This window comes from Babylonia areolata, chromosome 10, assembly GCF_041734735.1.
Source record: "Babylonia areolata isolate BAREFJ2019XMU chromosome 10, ASM4173473v1, whole genome shotgun sequence".
NCBI classification, from domain to species: Eukaryota; Metazoa; Mollusca; class Gastropoda; order Neogastropoda; family Buccinidae; genus Babylonia; species Babylonia areolata.
In genome coordinates this window covers 29,700,477-29,718,215 of record NC_134885.1, presented here as the reverse complement: position 1 = coordinate 29,718,215, position 17,739 = coordinate 29,700,477, and the positions used below count along the sequence as shown (strand labels likewise).

General features: G+C 42.8%; 1 protein-coding gene across 2 annotated transcripts in view; it reads left to right on the top strand.

Annotated features, from left to right (window-relative positions):
• The window catches only part of LOC143286535 (uncharacterized), a 59,860-nt gene extending 57,158 nt beyond the window's left edge, over positions 1–2,702 (top strand). For both annotated transcript variants that reach the window (XM_076594136.1, XM_076594135.1), the window contains one exon: positions 1–2,702. This exon is cut by the window's left edge and continues 433 nt beyond it. The gene's annotated coding sequence lies outside the window, so the exon portion shown is untranslated.
• The last annotated feature ends 15,037 nt before the right edge of the window (positions 2,703–17,739 follow it).

Genomic DNA, 17,739 nt, shown 5'->3' with positions numbered 1-17,739 from the left:
GTGAAGAAGATGATGATGAAAGGCGATGATGACTAAAAGGATGACAGTGAAGAAGATGATGATGAAAGGCAATGATGACTATGATGATGACAGTGAAAAGTGATAGTGACGTGATGAAAAGCGTTGGTGACTTTGACGATGGTGATGTAAACTGATGATGACTATGATGATGACGATGTAAGGCGATGACAGCATGGGTGATGATGCAAAACAGGTAGGCAGTGATAATGTTGGAAGGTGATGTCAACAATGATGATGATGATGATGAAAAGGAAGTTGCTATCAAAGGACGGGTTTGGGATCGGTCCAAATGTTGCTGGGGTGGAAAGGTCCTCACCCACAGGAAGTTCTAGGTGCGGTGCCAGATGGTCAGGCACATGGAAATGAAAGGAGGAATAAACCATTCGACACCTGGACGGACAGAAGAAGGAAGTGAAAGTCTTGGCTGGAAAAGGAAAAGACAAGAGGAAGGAAAACAAAAATTAAACAAACCCCCCCAAAAAAACCAACAACAAAAAACCAACAATGAACTTCAGAGTGAGGGATGAACTGCTTGTGACTTGGTCACCACACACGTCAGTTGTTGGGTGGGGTGGGGTTGGGTGGGGTGGGGTAGGGTAGGGTAGCCCAGGATCCCCCACCATCACCACCACTCCCCCACCCAGTTTTCTCACAGTCGTCCCTCCTTTTTTTTGTTCTCTTCAGAGTTTGTTTGCTTTTATTTCTTTACTTCCAAACAAGCACTGTACGGCCTCGCAATATTTCCTTGCTCTCTCTCTGTCTATGTGTGTTGCTGTCTGTCTCTGTCTCTGTCTCTCTCTCTTTTTCTTTCTCTCATGTGCACCCTAAATGTATACAGCTTGGTGACCTTGCATTGAAATTCTTGGGTTCATGCATTCTCTCTCTGTGTATCTGTCCATCTGTCTGTCAGGCTTGTTGTGTGCTCTGTTCTGTCTCGTCTCTGTGTACTTGGGCTACGTTCTATATTCTTTGATCTTTGACAACCACTGATGTGATTTTTTTAAATGAATGAAATCCAGCTCCTCTCGGAGCTCCACCCTGACAGTCCCTGAGAAAATCTGTCATTGGGCAGCGAGTTTGATTGACATGTTATTGGAGGCTGTTGATTGGTTTAATTGCAGTTTGATTGACATGTTATCTGAGCTGTTGATTGGTTTAATTGCAGTTTGATTGACATGTTCTCTGAGGTTGTTGATTGGTTTGATTTGATTGACATGTATACTGAGGCTGTTGATTGGTTTAATCGTTAGATATACGGGTTAAGCTGGAGGAAGGGAGCACACAGTTACCCTTTTTTTTTTTTTTTTTATATGTAAATTGATATATTTTGTGATGTGACATTGATTGATGTGTTCACTGAGGCTGTTGATTGGTTTACTCATAGTCTGATTGACATGTTATCTCGGCCTGTCGACAGGATGAATGATTAGAGACAGGGGTTTGTGTGTCAGCCGAGGGAACAGTCCTCACTTGCACAGACAGAATGGTGAATGTGCAGCCAGTCTTTCTCACTTTGCCAGTAGAGCTAGTGACTGGTTGAACAGGTGAGGAAGGTGTTAGATTAGATTAGATAAGACAGTCATCTGCCAGTACATTGTCTGTTGAGGGTGTGAGTTCGATTCCTGCTCTCGCCCTTTCCGTTGAGTTTGACTTGAAAATCAAACTGAGCATCCAGTTCGGGTGGTGACAATAAACCATGGTCCCATGTGGTGCACACATTTGGCACACTGAAAAAGAACCCATGGCGACAAAATTGTTTCCCTCTGTGGCAAAATTCTGTAGAAGAAATCCATTCTGAAAGGTACACAAATATGCAGGCACTCGCTCAAGGCCTGGCAAAGCCCGTTGGGTTTTACGGCTACCAGCCACCCGACTAGCCGATGTGGTGTAGCTTATATGAAATTATACGTATGCAGTGACGCCTCCTTGAGAAACTGAAACTGAACGGGCAGAGACACATGCTGATGTGTAAAAGCTTTGGAGCACAGTGTAACTACTTGTGATGGGCTGGTAGGTGTAGACCGGGTGGCTGAAACCTGTGGGGAGGCACGTCACTGTTTGGTGTCGTTAACCCCTTGACTTTTGAGCCTTGGTGAAGAGAGATCAGCATGGTTTGACCCCGTACTGTGTGACTGCTACTTTTTGTGTGTTCTTAAGGGAGTTTACAGCCTCAGCAGGCCTCCTTGTAATATCAAAAGCAGAATAATGCATAATATTTACTGAAATGGACTGGTTTTTCATCTAAACTGACACTTGTGGAGGAAGCCGGAAATACTGTAGAGGTTAGTTCCCTTTGCTTGTGGTTTATGGATACGTAGTGATGTGGAAACCGTTTTAACTCACATGGGACGAATAGTTTTCTCCCTTGCTTTTCCCTACAGACAACTCATTTGTTAGGGTCAGGAAAAAAAATCGCAAAAAATACAAAACATAAAGTAACTGAATGAAACTTGCTGTACTTAACGCACTGACCCCTCTCCTTACGTCGTATGTATGCCCACCCACCCCCTCCTTCTTCACTGCCCTCAGAAGCTGAGTCACTGTCCTTCACTGCCGTCCTGACCTGTAAGCTGTGTCTGACCTCAGTGAGGTGACAGCCCTTCACTGACATCCTGACCTGTAGGCTCTGTCTCTCCTCAGTGAGGTGACAGCCCTTCACTGACATCCTGACCTGTAGGCTCTGTCTCTCTCAGTGAGGTGACAGCCCTTCACTGACATCCTGACCTGTAGGCTCTGTCTGTCTCAGTGAGGGGACAGCCCTTCACTGACATCCTGACCTGTAGGCTCTGTCTTTCCTCAGTGAGGTGTCAGCCCTTTACTGACATCCTGACCTGTAGGCTCTGTCTCTTTCAGTGAGGTGACAGCCCTTCACTGACATACTGACCTGTAGGCTCTGTCTCTCACAGTGAGGGGACAGCCCTTCACTGACACCCTGACCTGTAGGCTCTGTCTCTCTCAGTGAGGGGACAGCCCTTCACTGACACCCTGACCTGTAGGCTGTGTCTCTCTCAGTGAGTGGACAGCCCTTCACTGACATCCTGACCTGTAGGCTCTGTCTCCCTCTATGAGGGGACAGCCCTTCACTGACATCCTGACCTGTAGGCTCTGTCTCTCTCATTGAGGGGACAGCCCTTCACTGACATCCTGACCTGTAGGCTCTGTCTCCCTCGGTGAGGGGACAGCCCTTCACTGACATCCTGACCTGTAGGCTCTGTCTCCCTCGGTGAGGGGACAGCCCTTCACTGACATCCTGACCTGTAGGCTCTGTCTCCCTCTGTGAGTGGACAGCCCTTCACTGACATCCTGACCTGTAGGCTCTGTCTCTCTCATTGAGGGGACAGCCCTTCACTGACATCCTGACCTGTAGGCTCTGTCTCCCTCTATGAGGGGACAGCCCTTCACTGACATCCTGACCTGTAGGCTCTGTCTCTCTCATTGAGGGGACAGCCCTTCACTGACATCCTGACCTGTAGGCTCTGTCTCCCTCTATGAGGGGACAGCCCTTCACTGACATCCTGACCTGTAGGCTCTGTCTCTCTCAGTGAGGTGACAGCCCTTCACTGACATCCTGACCTGTAGGCTCTGTCTCTCTCAGTGAGGTGACAGCCCTTCACTGACATCCTGACCTGTAGGCTCTGTCTCTCTCAGTGAGGTGACAGCCCTTCACTGACATCCTGGCCTGTAGGCTCTGTCTCTCTCAGTGAGGTGACAGCCCTTCACTGACATCCTGACCTGTAGGCTCTGTCTCTCTCAGTGAGGGGACAGCCCTTCACTGACATCCTGACCTGTAGGTTCTGTCTCTCTCAGTGAGGGGACAGCCCTTCACTGACATCCTGACCTGTAGGCTCTGTCTCTCTCAGTGAGGGGACAGCCCTTCACTGACATCCTGACCTGTAGGCTCTGTCTTACCTCAGTGAGGTGACAGCCCTTCACTGACATCCTGACCTGTAGACTGTCTTACCTCAGTGAGGTGACAGCCCTTCACTGACATCCTGACCTGTAGGCTCTGTCTTTCCTCAGTGAGGTGTCAGCCCTTTACTGATAAGTGTACTCATCAGCAGAAGTCAAGGTGTTAAGTTGCTGACAAGGCAGTAAGATCAGGGTTAGTAATGGTCACTGAAGGTTTGGAAAGGTTTGGAGAAACTGAGGTACCCCTTTTTTTCTAGGCCTAAATACTAACACAGATTTGTAAAAGTTTGTAAATTTGATGTTGTCCCCTCTAAATTGAAAAACCCATTTTTGTCACTGTTTTATCCTGTAGGAAAAAGTAAAGTCCAAACCTGAATTAGAAATCAAAAGGTGATTGTTTCAAATTCTGATGTTCAGAGATGTGTAGGTAAGGTAATACACAAGTGTTTGTTTTTTTAGTGTGACTTATAAGCAGTCTTTGGTGATGTATTGAGCTTGGAAGTTAAGTCCAATTGGGTCTTAAAAAAGTTTGTTTAAAGTTTGTGTGCATTTTCAGAAAGTGCCCTTTTTTGAGTTGGAACCCACAGTCTGAGATATTAAAAGTCTGGCACAACTGTGATGGCAGTTCACATTGCTCCTGGGACGAAGGGTTGTGTATGCGATGTGAAGAAGATGAAACAGATGACTACTGCTGGCAGACTGGGTCCATCGGTGATACTGCTGTGCGCTGTTAACCTCACCTGAATAGCTCGCCAGTGTAGAGCTACCTGTAGATCTCACCTGTAAAACCTCACCTGTCAAGCACTGCTGAGCATGACTTCGCCCGTGATAACTGTCCAGGGAGTTGTTTGATCCCTGCTCATGGCTGGGGGCGGCTGAGGAAGATCTGGGTTGGGGGGTTGAGGGGGTGGTGGGTGGTGTGTGAGGATGGTGGGGGAAACCGTGAGTTGGACTGGGGATGCTGTGTTCATTAAGAACTTCTTTGATCTCTTTCTGTCTTTCCGGTAGATATCTTTCTGTCTGTGTGTCTGTCTGTCATTCAATTTTTGGTCATTATTGAAGGACAGGGCAAACAGGGGGTGGATTTGTGTCTGGTTTCCAGGTGCCAGTTGCATTGCTTGGCTCTAACTTTTTGACAGTTACACGTGACTAAATGCCTACGTTGACCGAACTACGCCATTGGTCAGTTCCACACTACACACAGTTAGTAGTGGGTTACAGCTATACTAGGCTCTTCCGTCCGAGCAGTGCAGCTGGTTTCCAGGTCCATGCTAAACCAGAGTGGTCTGGGTTGGGGGGCTTCTGTTTTTGTTTTGTTGTTGTTGTTTTCTTTTTAAATACACATTTTCCCCCTTGACCTTCAGATGTGAATAAAATCTTGTCTTCATTTGAGTATATGAAAGAAAAAAAAGTGTGATCTTGTAAGATTTTTTCAGTTTAAAAGGTTAATGTGACAATTATTGATGTTTCGGAATGTTGAACTTCAGCTGTTGTGTTTTTTTTTTCTTTTTCTCATTACTGTTGATGTGACTCAAATCATATATTCTGATTGTGAAACATTTTGTTCTGTGCATGTGTGTGTGTGTGTGTGTGTGTGTGTGTGTGTGTGTAACATATGTTTTGAATGTGTAATATGTTTTCTGAATTTGAAACATGTTTTCCTGAATGTGGCTCACCATTTTCTCACATCAGTGACATTGTTATAACCATTACTTGTGTCGTTTCAAGTTTGATATAACAGCTTGTGTACCACATAATATGAACTTGTGGTCAGCTGCGCCATTTTTGCTGCTGCCTCAAACAAGTAAATGGTGATTTTTCTTTTCTTTTCGGCCTGTTTGGGAGGAGAAGGAGGGGTTGCTTTATGTCTGTGCAACAAACCTGAGTGTATATCCATGTGTTGCTGTTTATGGAAGTGTTTTCTTGTGTGTGTTTTTTTTTTTTACTTATCACTCGCCCTGTTTCCTTCCAACCATTGCATGAGTTGTACCACAGCATATTCTCTGTGTAATATATATTTGTATATGTACAGGCTCAGTGTGTTTCTCTGTATACTCGTCTGTGGAATGTCATCAAGCGTATATCTATGTACAACCACACAATGCTGTGCGCATGTCCGTAGCGAAGTTAGAAACGAGTTGTTTCCTGTAACTGGCCGCGTGTGACGGATTTTGGTGCTCTCTTGCTTTACCTGTCTCTGTGTTTTTTGTCTATGAGAAAAGAAAAAAGACAGAGAGAGAGAGAGAGAGATAGGGGGAGAGATAGTTTGTATCCATCCAAGACTTGATCCCAGGTCCTCTTTCTCTGAAGCAGACTTGATCCTGTGTCCTTTCTTTCAAGCAGACTTTGATCCTGTGTCCTTTCTCTAAAGCAGACTTTGATCCTGTGTCCTTTCTCTCAAGCTGACTTGATCCTGTGTCCTTTCTCTGAAGCAGACTTGATCCTGTGTCCTTTCTTTCAAGCAGACTTGATCCTGTGTCCTTTCTTTCAAGCAGACTTGATCCTGTGTCCTTTCTTTCTAAAGCAGACTTGATCCTGTGTCCTTTCTTTCAAGCAGACTTGATCCTGTGTCCTTTCTTTCAAGCAGACTTGATCCTGTGTCCTTTCTTTCAAGCAGACTTTGATCCTGTGTCCTTTCTCTAAAGCAGACTTGATCCTGTGTCCTCTTTCTAAAGTACACTTGATCCTGGGTCCTTTCTTTCAAGCAGACTTGATCCTGTGTCCTTTCTTTCAAGCAGACTTGATCCTGGGTCCTTTTTCTAAAGCAGACTTGATCCTGGGTCCTTTTTCTAAAGCAGACTTGATCCTGGGTCCTCTTTCTAAAGCAGACTTTGATCCTGTGTCCTTTTTCTAAAGCAGACTTGATCCTGGGTCCTCTTTCTCTAGAAGACAGCAGCAGGAGGGGGGACAGTTTGTGTCCTTTCAAGACTTGAACCTGGGTCCTCATTGTCTCAAGCAGACTTGATCCTGGGTCCTTTCTTTCAAGCAGAATTGATCCTGTGTCCTTTCTCTTAAGCAGACTTGATCCTGTGTATTTTCTTTCAAGCAGACTTGATCCTGTGTATTTTCTTTCAAGTCTGGTGTACTTTCTTTCAAGCAGACTTGATCCCATGTCCTTTCTTTCAAGCAGACTTGATCCTGTGTCCTTTTTCTAAAGCAGACTTGATCCTGGGTCCTCTTTCTCTAGAAGACAGCAGCAGGAGGGGGGACAGTTTGTGTCCTTTCAAGACTTGAACCTGGGTCCTCCTCTTTCTCTGGAGAACAGCCACACTGTGCAAGCAGTCTGCCGTTTCCCGCACCCACCCGCAGTGCAGTTCCCCCTGCAGCTGTTTGTTGATTTGTTTTTTGGCTGTCGTTGGACAGCAGTTCCACTGTCGTAACAGTTGGTCACCGCGACACAGGCACAACAACGTGTTCAGGGTGAGATCCGTGTTGCAGTGGCAGCAAAGGTTTGACTGTTTGTGTATACAACTTGGTGCTCACCCTGCTATACCCCCTGTTCTCTGACACCATCACACACAGCACCTCATTGTGAATGCTACAGGAACACACAGCACCTCGTTGTGAATGCTACAGGAACACACAGCACCTCATTGTGAATGCTACAATCACACACAGCACCTCACCATGAATGCTTCAGGAACACACAGCACCTCATTGTGAATGCTACAGGAACACATAGCACCTCATTGTGAATGCTACTGAAACAAACAGCACCTCTTTGTGAATGCTACAGGAACACACAGCACCTCATTGTGAATGCTACATGAACACAGCACCTCATTGTGAATGCTACAGGAACACAGCACCTCTCAGCACCTCATTGTGAATGCTACATGAACACAGCACCTCACTGTGAATGTTACAGGAACACACAGCACCTCATTGTGAATGCTACAGAAACACAGCACCTCTCAGCACCTCACTGTGAATGCTACAGGAACACAGCACCTCACTGTGAATGCTACAGGAACATGGTGCCTCATTGTGAATGCTACATGAATACAGTACCTCATTGTGAATGCTACACGAACACAGCACCTCATTGTGAATGCTACACAAACACAGCACCTCTCAGCGCCTCATTGTGAATGCTACAGGAACACAGCACCTCTCAGCACCTCACTGTGAATGCTACAGGAACATGGTGCCTCATTGTGAATGCTACATGAATACAGTACCTCATTGTGAATGCTATACAAACACAGCACCTCATTGTGAATGCTACACAAACACAGCACCTCATTGTGAATGCTGCAAGGACACAGCACCTCAGTGTGGATACTACACGAACACCTCATCTCTGGCTTGTGGTTGGTGCTGGCTGTGTGTGTCTAATGTTCGATTCTCTGAGCATCTTCTTGGTCATCCAGCAGGTACCTGGTGCTGGTTTTGTATGGTTTATAGTCCCGAGTCTCGGAGCATTTTCTTAATCATTCAGCATGTGGTTGGTGCTGGTTTTGTATGGCTTATTGTCGCGAGTCTCTGAGCATTTTCTTAATCATCCAGCGTGTGTGGTTGGTGCTGGCATTGTCTGTTTCACAGTTTGGTTTTCGGAGCATTTTCTTCATCATTCAGCGTGTGGTTGGTGCTGGCATTGTCTGTTTCACAGTTTGATTCTCGGAGCATTTTCTTCATCATTCAGCGTGTGTGGTTGGTGCTGGCATTGTCTGTTTCACAGTTCGATTCTCTGAGCATTTTCTTAATCATCCAGCGTGTGGTTGGTGCTGGCTTTTTCTGTTTCACAATTCGATTCTCTGAATGACTTCTTTGTTACAACCGGTGTCTTGGCTTGGTCAGCTTTAAGTTTGTTACAGATTGATAGAGGTAGGTTGTGTTGTTCTTGTGGGTGGGTTTTTTATGGGTGGGGTGGGGTTGGGGGAGTGGGGGGGGGTGGTTGGGGGAGAGTGGGATTGTTGTTATTTCTTTCTATCAGTACATACAGACATGCTGGTAACAAACTCAGCCAAACTAGCACTTCTTTTTTCTTCTTCTTTTTTTTTTTTTTTTTGGTCAGTACAAATTGATGTGCTGTATGTTTTACTGGTAATAACTTAAGCTCAGCCCAACCAGTACAAATGCTTGCTTTTTTGTTTTTGTGCTGTTTTTTTTTCTTTATTTTCTTTTTAAGCATTAACTTTGGTGCTGGCAACACAGACCCTATCCTAATGCTTTGAAATGATGGCTGTTTTACTTTTTTGGGGAGTGAGGGCGTTGGTCACATTGCCAGAAGAAAAACTGGGAGTTGTTGTTTGTATTGATTGTCGTCGAAGCAAGACTTTGTTATGTTACATTTTCAGTGCTTTAAAGTTCCGACTTTGTATGCATGCCTTAAAGTAGTATCAGCTTTCGTTTTTTTTCTTTTTGTCTTGGTATGATTGTTTTAGAGTAGTGTGGATAAGGATACAGTTGAGGGCTCTTGTTGGTGAGCATTACTGTCTGGCATAATGAGTTAATTTTTTTTTTTTTTAAGGTTCCTCTAATGAAAAAAAAGGTCTGTTTTCTAAACACTGTCATTTCAGTTTTGTCACAGTCCAAAAATGTTCTTAGGTGATAACAGTTGTTCACTTCCATCATTTCCAAGTTTGATAGACAATCAGTGAAGTGCATCAGTGTGTTAACCCTTTGAGCCCTGAGTTCCTGAGGAATTTTAACCCTTCTGCCTGAGCTCCTGAGCCAAAATTTGCAAATAATTGGTATTAAACCCTTTGAGCCCTGACCACCGCTTTACCGGTGGCAGAGAAAACTGACATAATGCCCAGCCACCGGTTGAGTGGTGTGTAAACACTTGAAGCGTGCAGAGTCTCAACCTGGCCCATCAGGGCAGAAATCAGGAACAAAATGTGCGAGAAAACAACTGTACACAACACAGCAAGTAATTGATATGCTTGATGATTTATCGGAAGTAGAGCATGACAATGATTACTCTGATAGTGAGGTGGAATTTGAATCGGATGATTTTGCTACAGATAGTGATGTTGAAAATGAATCTGAGCATGCAGAATCAGTTGATCAAAGGAGGCGTGTCAGGTTGAGACTCTGCACGCTTCATGGTAGAAATCAATCTTTTTTATCCAAAGCGCATGCACAAAACACAGTGAAAAGGCGCGGCAATGTTGGTACAACGTTCGCTGACATCAGAATATTACAATATTTCTGATTGGCTCTTCAATATAAGTCAACCAATAGCAAAACACGACACAAGTGTTTATGCACCGCTCAACTGGTGGCCAGGCATTATGCCACCCCTCCCTACCACTGGTAAAGCGGTGGTCAGGGCTCAAAGGGTTCAAGTTTTTTTGTTTTGTTTTTTTTACTTGTGCAGCTTGTGTTAGGTCTGCTTTGCCTGCAGTTACCAGTGCAATAAAATACACCATGTGGTGAGGCACATAAAAGGTTGCACAAATTTGTCCGAAAAGTCTTCATGATGGTCAGTGAAAATGGATATGCACACATGACCCAGTTTTTCATCTTTTGTTTCAGGCTGAGTGTGTATTGGATTGCTGATTTCAGCAATGCGCTTGAGATGTTTCTTTTTTTTCTTCTTTTTTTTTCTGTTACAGCTTATTGTGAAAGTCACGTCACAATCTCTTCGCCTAATTTGCTCATTTTTACAGTGTTCAGATTGTGGTGACGTTACTTGTCTCTCTTGATCAAAGCATGGAGATCAAATACTGATCAAATAATGGCTATGAGTCATGCCATCAGCCAACATTTTCACTGACATGAGGCTAGAAATTTTTATTTTTTTTATGTCAACCTTGCCATGTGTATTATCATTAATATAATTTTGTTCAAAAAGGAGAGAAAAAAGACTTGTATATATTGATCATACTGATTTTCATACTAATGTTTGTGTGGATCCCTGTTGTTGTTGTGTTTAACAAACCGACAGAGTGTAGTGCCATTCCCTTTAAGATGCATGTCTGGCTTGTATTAGATTCGATAACTTCATATACGTTTATGTATTTATATATATGGTAAACACTCATTGTTGTAACTTGATCCTTGAGCTTTAAGCACTTTGAGATGTTCACAAATGTAAGCACAAATTAGGACAATGTTGTCATTTGTTTTTGCTCAGTTTTGTTACAGTATATACTGTGTCACTGAAATCTTTCACACTGGATATTTTCTGCAGTATTTTTTGTTTATTTATTTGCTTTGCTTGGATTTTTTAAAATTTTTTATACAGACTGTAAAAATCGTATTGTGTGTACATACATCGCGTTTCAGATCCATGGTGAGTTGACACTTGTTTTCATTTTCCGTCCTGAGTTTTTTGAAACATGGCAAAGTTGGTGTCTTTGTCAGCATGTGTGTGTGTGTGTGTGTGCGTGTGTGCGTGTGTGTGTGTGTGTGTGTGTGTGTGTGTTCAGTTGTGCTTCTGATTACAATGCAATCTTTCTTGTGAACCATGATACTTATTCTCCTAAGTTCTGTATCATGTTTATTTCTTCTTTTTTGTTGTTGTTGTTGTTTCTTATGTGATGATAAATGGCTGTTGTACCTCGTTGTGGTCCATTTCTGTGAAAAGACAGTTGTTGGTTTGAGTTTTGTTTGAAAGTCAGTTCTTTATCAGTGAAAAGTTTTCTGTTTTTTTTCATGGCCATCAGGTTGTGTCCAGAGCTGAATTGACTACATTTGATCTCCTGGTTCACTCAGGAACTCTGGAAAATGACCACTTCTGTGAAAATGGCAACTACTGCAAATCACGAAATAAAATGAATAGACAAAAATCAAAGAAAGAAGCTAAAGAAACACCACTAAACAACATGGGGAAAGTGAACCAAAGGAAATGTGTGAAATCGTTTTGCCACCATCTCTCCCGCCACGCCCCCGCTCTATTGTGTAGATTTCTGTTCCTGATTACGTTGCAGTTGTTGTCTTGTGTCGGGGAGCTGATATCAGATAACAGCGTTTCCTTTTCACTTTTTTCTTTAGTTTGGTATTTTCACTCTCACCTGATTTTTTGATTTTTTTTTTTTATTTTATTTTTTTACATGTTGGGACATCTGGTGTGGAGGGGAGGTCTGTGTTTGTGTGTGTGTTTTTGCATGTGTGTGTGTGTGTGTGTGTGTGTGTTTGTTTGTACTTGTGTGTGTGTGTTGTTTTTTTTTTTTACATGTGTGTGTGTGTGTGTGTGTGTGTGTGAATGGATGCGCAATGGATTGATCTTCATTGCAGGGGTTTAGTTAGGGAGAGAGGTCTTCTTGACTTGAGTACGATTTGAGTGCTGTTTTCTCAGGTGGTGTGTGCTGACTTTTCACCGTTGGCCACAGTGAGGAATGTTGCTGGAAGGACACTCCAGCATAGATAATGATGACTGAATGTTGTGTGTGCGTCAGTGTCGGGCTTCTTTTCTATGAGGCCCTTTTTTTTTTTTTACCCCTCTGAAGTTGCTGATATTATGTTGCCATTAAAAGATGTTTTACTGTTTAAACTAGCCAGTTAGGTTTCACATGGCCTGATATGAATACCCCCACCACTTGTTTCTTGCTGTCTATCTTGCCTTCCCCACTCACCGCACTCCACTACTTTCTTCCTGTCTATCTTGCCTTCCCCACTCACCACACCCCACTCCTTTTATTCCTATCTTGCCTTCCCCACTCACCACACCTCACTCCTTTCTTCCTGTCTATCTTGCCTTCCCCACTCACCGCACCCCACTACTTTCTTCCTGTCTATCTTGCTTCCTCACTCACCGCACCCCACTACTTTCTTCCTGTCTATCTTGCTTTCCTCACTCACCGCACCCCACTACTTTCTTCCTGTCTATCTTGTTTCCCTTCTCACCGCACCCCACTACTTTCTTCCTGTCTATCTTGCCTTCCCTACTCACCACACCCCACTTGTTTCTTGCTGTCTATCTTGCCTTCCCCACTCACCGCACTCCGCTTCTTTCTTCCTGTCTATCTTGCCTTCCCCACTCACCGCACTCCGCTTCTTTCTTCCTGTCTATCTTGTTTCTAGCCTCCCTCCCACCCACTTCCGCACTGAATGTTTTTCTCCCACCTCCCCTCCCTCCAATTTTTCTCTCTTCCTTTCTTGCCATTTTCTTTTCTCCTCTTTCTATATTTCATTACCTGTGACAAATGTCATGACGAATAATTGTCAGCCTTTTATTTTGGTTTATTTTGAGTTTGATAGTATCGTCAGCTTAACTCTCTCCATACGAACGGCGAAAGAGACGACGTTAACAGCGTTTCATCCCAATTACCATCATCAAAATATTGCAAGCGGGACGCTCTTATACTGAAGAGGTGAATGTTGACAAAGAATACCACAATTCTGACGACGGAAGCTAAAGGTTGGGTCATTCAGACACCCACTGGACATCCGAGGGGTCTGTGTAGAGGAGAAGAGAGGACTGGCCGTACTGAGTGAGTTAAGTGAACAGGCCACTGATAAACTAAACTAGGCAGATTTACTCCAGCGAAGACCCCCTCTGGAGGTTGAAAGCTGGCACAAAGATTTTCCTGATGTAGGAAGTTACATGTTGATGTAAAACAAAATCAGGATACAACCTTCTTGCTTTTAAACATGCTATTGTCAAACCAGCTTTTGAAAAGTGGTGTGTGTGTGTGTGTGAGAGAGGAGAGAGAGAGAGTTAGTACTCCTGTTCATCAGCTATCTTTTTTGTTGCTGTGTGTCGCATGTCGAGTGTAAGTGAGGAGAAAGAGAAAAACGACACAATTTGTTGACAGGGCTTGTGTTGGCGTGGTCTGTGATAGCATGAAACGAATTTCACTTAGCTGTGTGCGTTTTGTTGACCGCCGAGCCATGGGCAACCGATTGTTCCAGGTGGTTTTCTGGAGTTTGTTGATGATATTCATACATTTGGCTTTAATAGTTTCTTTTTTGTGGAGATGTTGATTTGTATTTCTGGTCATAGAAACTGTGTGTTTGCATGGTGATGTAGTTTTGTACTGATTTGGTCACCTTCATCTGCATCTTTTCACATGTGAAGGGTGTGACTTGAATATGTAAGTGCATCCATGCACATGCTCACTCCCCAACAGACCTACACACACACACACACACACACACACCTGTACAATGTATATGCGAATAGTTCTTGATGGTATTTTTGACACATTTTGGATTGGCATATTTTGGGTTAATTTCTATCCCTCGCCCAAATATTATGTGGGAAATGTACTTAATCCCATTGTGTGCGCATTTTTGTTCATCTGGGTGTGTCATGTTTGGGTTTATTTTCAGTCCCTTGCCGAGATATTATTTGAGAAACCTACTTTGTCTCATAGAATACATTTTTCTTTGATTCTCAAGAAGCATACATCAGGGAAGGGTTTCCAAAGAATGTGAGTCTGAGATCGGCACCAGCTGTCCATTCTGCAGTGTTGTTTGCCAGTATGGCCTTTTTTGTGATGTACTTTTTGTATGGTTTTGAAGTATTGCGTATCGTTTTTTAACGATTTTTTATAATCCAGGGATGACAAATAAAGTGGAAAGGGCAACGTCATCAGCACAGCCAAGTCCTTATTTCTAGTATGGAGCTTAACTCCATACGAACGGTGAAAGAGGACGACGTTAACAGCGTTTCACCCCAATTATCATCATCAAAATATTGCAAGTGGAAGGCTCTTTTACTGAAGAGGTGAATGTTGACAAAGAATACCACAATTCTGATGACGGAAGCTAAAGGTTGGGTCATTCAGACACCCACTGGACATCCGAGGGGTCTGTGTAGAGGAGAAGAGAGGACTGGCCGTACTGAGTGAGTTAATTGGTCATGGTAATGTGTCATGAAATGTGTTTTGCACTTTTTTTTTTCTCATTTTCATTTCATGTGACAAGTTTTGTGTTTTAACATGGTTGTTTTTTGTGGGTTATGTTTAATAGATTAATGTCCTCTTCTGTTATGTCCATTGTGGTGGGTGAGCTAGACGATGAAGATCAGTGTAAGATTCCATGGGGATTGTTTTTGGGGTTTTTTTTCCCCTCAAGTGGGCCCCTGTGGTGTCTCTCAGACCACGCGAAGATGCTGTGGAGTGCAGACTGTTGGTTTAAGTCTCAGGAAGAGAATCAGAGATTGTTACTTTATCCCCTTTTTTTTTTCACCCTTGTAAAGAAGTTTTGTTGTTTTTTGAGTAAACAGAAGTGTACTAATTCAGCATTTCAAAACGTAACTCCTTGTCAAATCACTCACTGACGTTCCCAAACTCAAAACATACTAAACAGTAATAAGATTTTTCTAAACACACACACACACACACACATATATATATATATATATGTGTGTGTGTGTTTCTGGCACAAAACAGAGTTGAGCAAGGACAGATCAGTTTGATGCCAGAAATATGCACACACCCACTCATAGATGCAGTGAGTTCAGTTTTTGGTGTGATCTGCAGTTCTCATCAAGAATACGTTGACCGTTGTGAAATTCTAAAAAGTTCATGTTTGTTGACAGATATTCTGTCATAATGTCGTGAATTTCGTTTCAATTTCTACAGGATGTCACTTTGTGGTTTTTTTACTTGGTGTATCCAGTTGTGCATGTTTTTTTTTTCCTGTACATCCTACCACTTTTCATATATCCATGATTATGTGTGTGATTTTTGTTGTTTTTTTTCCTTTGTGAGTTTGTTTTAAGCATGGCTTTGATGGCTTGATTTGCTGCAATGTATCACTTTTTTTTTTTTTTATCATAAAACTGTGATAGGTATTTCAGTTGGGATGTTCTTTTCCTATTTCTTTCAATATATGCTGTTTCTTTTGTGTATAATAAACCAAATATGTACCAATAAATGTTAACACTCAAATTCACAAACCTTGATTTTTTAAAAATTTTAATTTTGACATGGTGCAAGTTTTGTATGTGGTGTGATGTGATGTGTGGTGTGATGTGGTGTGTGTAGTGTAATGTGTGTATGATATCTGTGGTGTCGTGTGATATTGTGAAGTGTGTGGTGTAGTGTGGTATATGTGGTGTGTGTGTGTGTGAGGGGGGCAGGGGAGGTAAGGTGTGGGAATATAAATGTTTGTGTATGAATGCATGTGTGTGTGTATGTGTGCGTGGGAGTGGCAGTGAGAGTGTGTGTGCATGTGTAAGCATGTATGTGTGTGTGTGTGTGTGTGCACTGAACGAGTTTCCAATAGAACACACGCATACTCAATAAACACAAAGTCTGTCCAACCCCCCGCACACCCAAAGCGACAAAGAGTTCCCAGCACATGACATCAACACACAGTACAGCAACACAACGCCCATCAGCGAATCGCGCACAAGACACAAGCATTGCCCAACACCGTCATAGTTCTCGTTCCTTTTGTTATTCCAAAGTGAATAAAACTCTTGTGTGTACATGTGTGTGTGGACAGAGAGAGAGAAGAGACATCAGCATGAAGAGAGAAAGAGAGCAGTAGAAGTGAGCACATGTACGTTATACAAAACTGCCACATACTAATAAGAAAACAAGAAAAAAAAATCTATGTTCTACATATATCAATATAATATCATTATGCCATGATGAAATAGGAACAGGAACAAGGAAGAAAACCAATATGAGCATATAGCTTGAGAAAATGCAGGAAAGGAGAGAGAGGGAGGGAAAAAAAAACAAACAAAAAACACATTCATATACAACAAGTATGTGTGTGTGTGTGTGGGAAGAAGGGGAGAAGGAAGAAGTGTTGTCAGTCAGGCAACAGAATGAAAGTGACAGAAATGCAAGGAGTTCTGTAAGTCTGTGGCTCTAAAAATGATCCATGTCACCAACATGTTCCCAACATCACCCTCCCCTCCAAAAAATCAGCCATTCGTGCCTACGAAAACGTGAAAACGGAACAAGAAAAACCAGTCATATCATCACAACCTTCTTTCAAGAATGCTTTGTACATAATTATGTTACACTGAAAATAATTTGATCAAAATGTCAAACAAAATTTTGTTCATGAAGTTTCAATCAGCAGTTTTGACAAAAGTTTTGCGTTCAAAAAGTATAACAAGAAGTTCCATACAGTATATAAAATTATATACACAAAATATCAACTAAAAAATTTAAGAAATAATTTAAACATCCACACACATTGGAGACGCAGCTAACTTCTTCTTCTTCTGCTTTCGTGGGCTGCAACTCTCAGGTACACTCGCATGTACACGAGTGGGCTTTTACGTGCATGACCATTTTTACCCCGCCATGTAGGCAGCCATGCTCCGTTTTCGGGGGTGTGCATGCTAGGTATGTTTTTGTTTCCATAACCCACCGAACGCTGACATGGATTACAGGATCTTTAACGTGCGTATTTGATCTTCTGCATGCGTTTAGACACGAAGGGGGTTCAGGCACTAGCAGGTCTGCACATATGTTGACCTGGGAGATCGTAAAAATCTCCACCCTCTACCCACCAGGCGCCATCACCGTGATTCGAACCCGGGACCCTCAGATTGAAAGTCCAACGCTTTAACCACTTGGCTATTGCGCCCGTCAGACGCAGCTAACAAAACTTTCAATCAGTGCACTACAGACACAAGGACCATGCTAACTTGACATAAGACACTGCTGCACTGTGCAGAAATGGAAGAAAAAAACACCCCAAAAAACTATGCTAATCACACAAATCATCTGTCAGTACTCTTCACAAAGTTGTGTTCTTTTGACAACACCCTTCAGCCATAATCATCTCCTAGCAAAATAACCGCTACAGAAATAGTTCTGTTTCTGTGCAGTATAAAAAGTCAGATACATTTCACACAATTCTACTCTCCATAATAATGACTCAGTATTGTTATCATTATAGAATATTACATCATTAATATATTATCAAATAATCTCTTCTCTA